General features: G+C 44.4%; 1 long non-coding RNA gene and 1 pseudogene across 1 annotated transcript; one reads left to right on the top strand and one right to left on the bottom strand.

Moving 5' to 3' along the window:
- Positions 1-300: 300 nt before the first annotated feature.
- LOC129044599 (uncharacterized) lies at positions 301-8,797 on the top strand. Its single transcript, XR_008504713.2, has 3 exons — positions 301-3,423; positions 3,789-4,107; positions 8,262-8,797. It is a non-coding gene; the product is annotated as an uncharacterized LOC129044599 (long non-coding RNA).
- Positions 8,798-8,938: 141 nt separating this feature from the next.
- LOC129044800 (small nucleolar RNA SNORA26) lies at positions 8,939-9,068 on the bottom strand (annotated as a pseudogene).
- Between the last annotated feature and the right edge of the window lie 546 nt (positions 9,069-9,614).

Below are 9,614 nucleotides of genomic sequence, written 5' to 3'. Positions count from 1 at the left end.
TCAGTTGGCCCTGGGGTGTGGTGGTACTGCTGTGAGGAGCGCTGGTCACAGCTGGCCTGCATCCTCAGCAGGTCCCCAGGGTGACTTTAGGCAAATCACTTAACCTCTCTGAGCCTCAGTGTTCTTACAAAAAGAAGATGCAGTAACAGCCCCAAAGGGTGGTTAGAATTGTTTTAAATATCTCATGTAAAATGCCCAGTGTACATCAGGTGTCCTGCCATCAGAGGAACTCAATGATTTTGATTATTATTATAATTTTAAATCTTGACTGTTGATACAAAGTAAGAAACAAATGATGTCAAGGCCCCAGGGCACTGCGTTTGAGCCTGTCGGGGCTTGGTGTGGTTCCAGGTATGGCAGGAATGCTGGGGATGAGCGGGCATGTGGCTCCAGCCTGCCCTCCCCTTGCCCCATCTTGGCACTGTGGCGGCTGGCAGCTGGGTTCCCAATCAGGCACTGAGAGGCTATGTGTTCCTTTGTCATAGGGCATGTCCACCTCTGGTGTGTGTTTAGCCCCAGGCAAATCTTGAACTAAGTCTCAGTGTCCCGGGAAGAAGAGCACTGGACTCAGAAGTAGAAGAAATGCGGCCGAGCATGGTGGCTCATGCCTGCAATCCCAGCACTTTGGTAGGCTGAGGCGGGTGGATCACCTGAGGTAGGAGTTCGAGACCAGCCTGACCAACATGGTGAAATCCTGTCTCTACGAAAAATACTAAAATTAGCCCGGCATGGTGGCACATGCCTGTAGTCCCAGCTAGTCGGGCAGCTGAGGCAGGAGAATCGCTTGAACACAGGAGGTGGAGGTTAGAGTGAGCCGAGATAGCACCACTGCACTCCAGCCTGGGTGACAGAGCAAGACTCTGGCTCACAAAAAACCAAACCAAAACAAAACAAAAGATATAGAAGAAATGGGCCCTAGTCTCATTCACAAGTCACCTTGGGTGAGCCGTTTCAGAGCGTGGGTTCCTCTGATAGAAAGTTTACATTTTCATATACGTCTTGTGGTTTCTGAAGGGAAGTTAAATAAGAGAATATGTGTGTGAAAATACTTTGCCTACTCAAATAATAATATCAGTGATCATAGAGGTTTTTGTTTTTTTTTCTCCCCAGGGCTCCGTATTCTCCTACTATCTGCCTACTGCCTTTCCAGATCCTCCCTTAAAATGCTTTGCTCAAACCTGTTACATCTTCAAGTTTTTTCAGCTTTCTTGTCGCAGGCTCCATTCCTAATTCATGCACATAATCTGCCATGTGCCGACACAGGCACACACTCATTCAACTTGTCCCATAATCTTTAGGGTCTTGCTCCCAGTTACTTAGCCTGAAGAGTAGCCTGACAATATTTTCAGAGCTACTGATGGGTTGACGTAACCCAAGACTACCTGTGGTAGAGAATACTGCAGACTAGGGTTTGGCCAATTTTTTTCAGTCAGGGGCCAGGTGACTAGGACAGAGTTTTGGAGCAGATGAGGGTTTTGATGCCCCTTCTCTTCCGCCCTTCCATGACTGAGTGTCTCAACCTGGAGGTGTGGATGGGGCTGTGTAGAGGCTCCCTGAGGAACGCAGGCGGGTTTTGAGCTGTTGATTGGCCTGAGGTGGCTTGAAGGATGGAAATTTACAAGTTGGCCGAGAGCCTTCTCTCTGCCAAGGACTGATTCAGAGTTCAGGGATTAAGCCTCTGGCATGGGGATTAAATTGGGATCTCACATGCACAGATCCCATGGGCACCAGACGCTGGGCTGGATCTGGCACACGCACTGTTGGCTCTGAGAAGCTCCTCAACCCCTTGTGGGCATCAAAGTGAAGAAAGAAGTGAGTGGTCCCCCTTTTCTGCATTTAGCCTTGACCTGAGATGAGAACATTCATTGGAAACAACCAAGAAGCATGAACGAATTTCTTCCCAAGGCCAAGAGTGATGAAATGGCTGAGTGTTAAATTTTCAGTAGGGATACAGAGAAACATGGGCACAAAACTCAGTTTCATCCCCACGGCTCTGTTCCACTGGCTGTATCACGCTGATTCCTGTGGGCCTGGAAAATGTTCCCCACTTTCCGAAGAGCTGTGTCTTTGCTCAACATCCACATCCCAGCAAACGGGATCCATTTCAAAAGAGGCTTTTGATTACTCATTGTCATTTTTGAACCTCTTGTTGCTGTCAGTCATCAGTAAACAGTGCTCTTAGAAAAGCCCTAAGTAGGAGAGGTTGAAGACGATGCCTCTGGGCTGGCACAGCTTTTTGTTTTGCACATGTGGAAATTGAGACTGGGAGTGGAAGGTGAGCAGTTGAGAGTTAAACAACTAATTCGAAGTGAATTGAGAACTGGAGTCCAGTCCTCTGGGCTTCTGTTCCAGTGTTCATGAGACAGAACGAAACTGCTACTCTGTAATGATAAGGGTCATGGGGTTACAGGCACCAGTGGTTGATCTGAAACTGTATCACAGAAAGAAAAAGAATTTGTTTTTGCTTTTTGGCCTTGAGAGGTAAAGAAGTTTTTCCCACCTCTTGTAGATCTAACCTCATCAAATCATACAAAATCAATTTTTGTTTACTTGCATGGAGATTGTCTTTTCATACTCATGTATCAGTCAGCATAGGCTGAGTTACATTGTGGTAACAAATGACCCCCAAAACTTAGTGATTTTCAAACACAAAGTTGGATTTTTCACTCCTGCTATATGTGTGTTGGAAGTTGCTGAGTTTCTGCTGCTTATCTCCTTACTCCAGGACTGAGGTGGACAGAACTCTCTCAATTTCAGGGTTGGGAAATTGTGAGCTGTGGCAGAATCTGGCCTGCTATTGTTTTTGTTAATCAAGTTTTATCAAAAGATAGACATGGTTATTTGTTTATGTACCATTTTCACACCACCACAACAAGATTAAGTTGTCATAATAGAGGCAGTATGGCCCCCAATGAGGATAATCTTTACTTTCTGACCTTTTACAGAGCAAATTGGCTGATCCCTGGTGTATCTGAAACATGGTGATCTGTGGCAGAAGGAAACGAGACAGAGCAAACTGCAGGCTGGTTCTCAAAACTTCTGCCCAGAAGTGACACATGGTCGTTTCTACTCACATTTCTTGCACTAAAGCAAGACATGTGACATGTGGCACCTCTTGATGCCAACAAAAAACGGGCAGGAAATCAGCTGATTCCAACATAATTTGTATTTTATTTGTATCTGTGTCTGTATTCTTGGTTGCAAACAACAGAAATGTACTGTGTTTAATTTAAAGAGAAGGAAGATTATGTAAAGGTTACCAGGGAATCATGCACTTGAGAGGAAGGCTGAAGAAGGGGCCTCTGTGGGGTGCAAGGACACAGAGCCACAGTCCCACTGGAGGGACGGCCTCCATGAGCTTGCCCTCTGGCATTGCCAGCAGTGACCCTTCTCCACAGCACTGCTTGTATCTCTGAAGCCACTGTGAGTAACTTTAATTGAACTTTAGCCTGGATGTTACTCCCTCAAGATTCAAAGTGCTGGGTGGGTACTGTTTGTTGACCACATTTAAAGCATGTGGCCATGTCCTAGCTGCTGGGAGGGTTGGGGAAATGAATAGCAAGACTTTTTCATCTTGGTAGGAGGAAGGGGCCCTGCTTTCCCTAGAGACTTACGAGCGGAGGAATCTCATCAACATAAGAGGCCACGCTGGGAGGCCTGGGAAGCCTAGGAAGCCCTGTTGTTGTTCACGCGAATGGTCAATTGCTTGCAGTTGGAAGCTGGGTGGGAAGTCTGGCAAACGTCGGTATTGCTTGTGCTGCAACTTCTTAAGTGACATTTTCCTACAGGACACCTTCAGCAGGGAGCCTGGAAGGATCAGAAGAAGATGGGAGAACTTCCTTCCTGCTGGTCACTTAGGAGCCAGAATGACCTTCGTTACCTGGACTTTTCCTTTTCTCCTCCTCATCATTGTTCCATCCCCACTAAGACCTCCATTATTTTGGAAATATTAAGTTAGAAATCTAGTCATGGCCAGCATGAGAGAGGGACAGGGATGTATACAGGAATCAAACTGAATACATTTTGTGTTTTCATTCCCCGTAGGTACTTCTGCTGGTGTCAATCATTGGGACTGGATTATATCTAAGCATCTTCAACCTCACAGGGGTAATTTGAAAAGTTGAGGAGGGGTTTGCTTTTGAAGAGATAAGCTCATATAATGCAGAATCCAGCCTTTATGGGGATCAGGGGGTCACTCCAACCATGGCCTTCACAAATGGCCTTCAACTGTACCCCTTGGGTTCATATCCAAATGAAATTATTAAATGATTGAAAGATAATAATATCTATTATACAATTAAAAACCTGTATCCCCTTCCAGATCATACACCTACAAATTCATGTTTTAAACGAATCTTCCATGTGGTGAGTGACACAATTATATTGCGTCATACTTTTTTGCATTAAAAATATTAACTTGTGGCTGGGCGCGGTGGCTCATGCTTGTAATCCTAGTACTTTGGGAGGCCCAGGTGGGTGGATCACAAGGTCAGGAGTTTGAGACCAGCTTGGCCAACATGGTGAAACCCCATCTCTACTAAAAATACAAAAATTAGCCCGGCATGGTGGCGCCTGTAGTCCCAGCTACTCGGGAGGCTGAGGCAAGAGAATTGGTTGAACCTGAGAGGCGGAGGTTGCAGTGAGCTGAGATCATGCCATTGCACTCCAGCCTGGGCAACAGAGTGATACTCTGTCTCAAAAAAAAAAAAAAAAAAAAAAAAAATTAACTTCTGGCCGGATGGGATGGCTCATACCTGCAATCTCAGCACTTTGGGAGGCTGAAGCGGGCAGATCACCTGAGGTCAGGAGTTCAAGACCAGCCTGACCAACATGGTGAAACCCTGTCTCTACTAAAAATACAAAAATTAGCCGGGCGTGGTGGCGGGCGCCTATAATCCCAGCTACTAGGGAGGCTGAGGCAGGAGAATCACTTGAACTCAGGAGGCAGAGTTTGCAGTGAGCCAAGAGCATGCCACTGCACTCTAGTCTGGGTGACAGAGTGACACTCCGTCTCCAAAAAAAAAAAAAAAAATTTAACTTGTTTGATGCAAGTATTTTAACCTCAATTTTAAACCCCATTTTAGCATTCCTTTTCTTTGTGTGTGTGAGTGTACAGCCTCAGAATATGGATGTGGCCTGGAAAATTCTTGGCCTTTAATGCTTTCCTATCTGAGCTGACTAGAGAGAAGAGATCTGGATTCTCTAAAGGACATGAAGCCCAGGAGCAGGCAGAGCTAGTGTGATGTTAGCATTGGGAGTCAGGGGTCTAAGGACTTGAAAGTCTATTTGTCAGGATTGAGTGTGGATGTGGATTATGAATGACTGCCTTGTATCCAATCAATGGTCGAAGGCTTTCCAAAGTGCCAGACACCAGATGGCTTGTCGCTGCACTCATTTGGACATACCTCATGAAAACCATCTTTTTTTTTTTATTATTATACTTTAAGTTTTAGGGTACATGTGCACAACGTGCAGGTTTGTTACATATGTATACATGTGCCATATTGGTGTGCTGCACCCATTAACTCATCATTTAACATCAGGTATATCTCCTAATGCTATCCCTACCCCCACCCCACAACAGGCCCTGGTATGTGATGTTCCCCTTCCTGTGTCCATGTGTTCTCATTGTTTAATTCCCACCTATGAGTGAGAACATGCGGTGTTTGGAAAACCATCTTTAAAGTCTCCACTGGTTATGTCAAACATGTTCAAAAATGACTAAAAGAAGATAGTGCATCTGAAGTTGGTATTTTGTCAGCAGGTCCCCATGCTGTATGGATCGCATGGTTTTTGTAAGATGGTGGCTGGGCACTGGAGGCAGGGCTGGATCCCAGGGGTCAACAATGATGCAGCAGCCTTCCTACGGCTGTATAATGTGCCATGGCCGGGACAGGAGAGGGCAAGCTCAGGCTAAATGAGATCCCAGGTTCCCAGGTGGGAGCAGGACAGCTGACTGGCAAGACAGCCAAGGGTCCCAAAAGGAATGGAATAGAAACAGGCAGGGAAAGGGGACGGCAAGGGGGCAGACTTTTCTTCTTCAGCTCCTGTTAGCTTGAAGGGCTGATACCACCATCCGGTTCTGGAGCCCAGCCTGCCATTCAGCAGGCCCTGCCCACTTGCCTGTGGAGAGGAGGCTGGGGTTCACAGTTGGCAATCCAGTTTCTTGTTGGAACCAGGACCCTAAAACCATGCCTAGATTCCTTGAATTCTAGACCCAATTCCCTATCCCCTCAGCCCCCGAGTGGCATCCTGGGCCTCAGAGTTACTTTTTCAGAACCTTGTTGCTGCCAACCAATCTGATTTCTGTTATCTCTGAATCATCTTCTCCCGTCTCCTCTGCAAAATCAGCACTCCTCAAAGGCCAAGATTAAACTTGTCTACTCCAAAGGAAATGAAATCAGGATTTTTTTCATATGAAATAGAAAATCATTTATTTACAGTATTTCTTTATTTTTTCTAGGACAAAGTATAATTTAATTTAATTGAGTGCATTTTGTTTATGTTATGTTATTTTATTTATTTTATTTTAAGTTCTGGGGATACATGTGCAGGATGTGCAGGTTTGTTACATAGGTAAACGTGAGCCATGGTGGTTTGCTGCACCTATCAACCCATCACCTACGTTTTAAGCCCAGCGTCCATAAGCTGTGTTTCCTAATGCTCTCCCTTCCCTGACCCCACTCCCCAACAGGCCCCAATGTGTGTTGTTCCCCTCCCTGTGTCCATGTATTCTCATTGTTCAGCTCTCACTTATAAGTGAAAACATGCAGTGTTTGATTTTCTGTTCCTGTGTTAGTTTGCTGAGGATAATGACTTCTAGCTCCATCCATGTCCCTGCAAAGGACATGATCTCATGCTGTTTTATGGCTGCATAGTATTCCATGGTGTATATGTACCACATTTTCTTTTTTCAGTCTATCGTTGATGGGCATTTGGGTTGATTTATGTCTTTGCTATTGTGAATAGGATTGCAATGAACATACGTGTGCATAATATCTTTTTAACAGAATGATTTATATTCCTTTGGGTATATACCCAGTAATGGGATTGCTGGGTCAAATGGTGTTTCTGGTTCTAGGTCTTTGAGGAATCGCCACACTGTCTTCTACAATGGTTGAACTAATTTACACTCCCTCCAGCAGTGTAAAGGCATTCCTATTTCTCCACAGCCTCGCCAGCATCTGTTTCTTGACTTTTTAATATCGCCATTCTGACTGGTGTGAGATGGTCTGTCATTGTGGTTTTGATGAAATCAGGATTTAAAAGAGATACCTGCACTCCTATGTTCATTGCAGTGTTATTCACAGTAGGTAGAATATGGAACCAACCTAAGCATACTCCAATGGATGGTTGGATAAAGAAAATATGATAAATATACACAATCAAATATGATTCAGCCACAAAAAGAAGGAAATACTGTCATTTGCAACAACATGGATGAACCTGGAGGACATTGTGCTAAGTGAAATAAGCCAGGCACAGAAAGAAAAATACCACATGATCTTACTTATGTGAAATCTAAACAAATTAGATACATAGAAGCAGAGAGAAGAATTGTGGTTACTCAGGGCTGACAGTTGTGTGTGGAGAATGGGGAGATGTTGGTTACAGGGTACAAAGTTTCAGTTAACAGGAATAAGCTCTAGAGATCTATTATACAACATGGTGACTATAGTTAATAATAATGCCTTGTATACCTGAAAATTGCTAAGAATGTTCTCGCCACTAAAAAAATAATACATAAGTATTTGAGGTGATAGATATATTGATTAGCTTGACTTAGTCATTCCAGGATGTATACATATGTGAAAAAATCATTTTTTTTTTTTGTTTTTTGAGACAGGGTCTCACTCTGTTGCCTAGGATAGACTGCAGTGGTGTGATCACAGCTCATTGCAGCCTTTATCTCCTGGGCTCAGGAGGTCCTCCCACCTCAGGTTCCCCAGTAGCGGGGACTACAGGTTTGCACCACCATGCCTGGGTAATTTTTTTTTTTTTTTTTTTTTGAGGCAGGGTTTCGTTCGCTATGTTGCCCAGCCCATGTTTCTCCAACTGCTGAGCTCAACAGATCCGCCTGCTAGGCCTCCCAAAGTACTGGGATTACAGATGTGAGCCACCATGACCAGCCACGTATTGGTTTTACACCATACATTTATATACATTTTCATTTGTCAGTTAAAAAACCCAGCTGGGATATAAGCTCATATAACTGGGGTCCATATTGAGCCCCTGTTTTATTCTCTTTTCTGTTTCTGCAGAGGAGCTTGACCAGAGAAAGAGGCTGAGAGCTACTTCTCTTACCAAGGAGCTTCCCTAAGCCAGGCATCTCCGGAGATGGTGTGGAGCCTGGGGTAGCTTGGCCAGGCCTTTGATCACTGGTGATGCCATTGCTCTTCCCCATTTCACGTCTGCTGTGGCTTGCTGCTGAGGCTGCTTTCAGACCTCTGGAATCAGAAAAGGAGGTGACTATATCAGGCAGCCCACATTTGCGTTTTGTAAGAATACTTTTCATGCTCGATTCTTTAAAATGGTCCCCCCAAATATACATCACCTTGATCCCTATTCCATGTACTATACATGACTAAAGTTTTTGCCCTTCATCCCCACTCTAAAGGTGATTTATTTTTGTTGATGACAAATGAGATATTTTGGTTTGTCATTGTCTACTTCATAAAAAAAAGAATGTTATTACTAATAAATTTAAATTCACAATTTTACTTCATTTAAAAAATGGCCCGTATTCAGTAAATCATCATATTTCACTGATGGAGGTAGCTGAGGGATTATCACGTCTAATCCTTAATTTTACAAATGGGGAAACTGAGGCACAGTCTTTGTACAAGCTACTTCTCTCTACCTTAGTGAGCTTGTCAATTCCCTTCTATGAACTGCTTTTAGCTAAAGGATTAGCAAGTAAAACTTTTTTTTTTTTTTTGGCTGTGGCTCCAGATGGGGCCCAAAGAGGAGTTTCACAGTCTCTTCTGTCTCTTCTTTGGGTTTTATGGAGACTTACTTTACCCTTCTGTGTTAGCCTCTTACAAAACTGCGTCTACGTTAAAGGGTACAGGAAAGGGTGAAAAGTATTTTTAAAAGGCTAAATAACCATATAGAAGTCATGTAAGTTGACGCATGAGCCAGCGAATGGAATGATGATGTGGCCTTGGAGGCCTGATGGGTCCTCCTGCTGGCACGGTCCCTTCTGCTACTGGTGCTCCTGTGCCTGCAATCCAAACATCTGGGGCCTGGCCAAGGGGATACCAGGGGCTCGAGGAACATGATGAGCTAAGAGGTGACATGAGGTCCTGGACAGGCAGGCAATGAGGATGTGTGGAGTTGAGTACACATCAGGGTGGGGGACTGACTGCCCATAATACATTTAAAATAGTGCATTTCAATTGGTGTTTGCCAATTCCTAGTTGTGGCTGTTTGGGGGAGGCTCAAGAAGATGTTTTCACAGCCCTTGGGGATCCTGTAATGAGAATCATGTGTAAACGGAATGTTGACGAAGCCACACCTGGGGCACATTTGACCTGCGACAGACACTGATGTGGGAAAAGAGCCAGTACCTTTTGAACCTGACCCATTTTATGAAAAGATGCATATCAAAACAA

The sequence above is a fragment of the Pongo pygmaeus genome, chromosome 13 (genome assembly GCF_028885625.2).
Source record: "Pongo pygmaeus isolate AG05252 chromosome 13, NHGRI_mPonPyg2-v2.0_pri, whole genome shotgun sequence".
Taxonomy (NCBI): Eukaryota; Metazoa; Chordata; class Mammalia; order Primates; family Hominidae; genus Pongo; species Pongo pygmaeus.
Note: the sequence above shows the minus strand (reverse complement) of the source record. Positions and strands in the feature narration are given on the sequence as shown.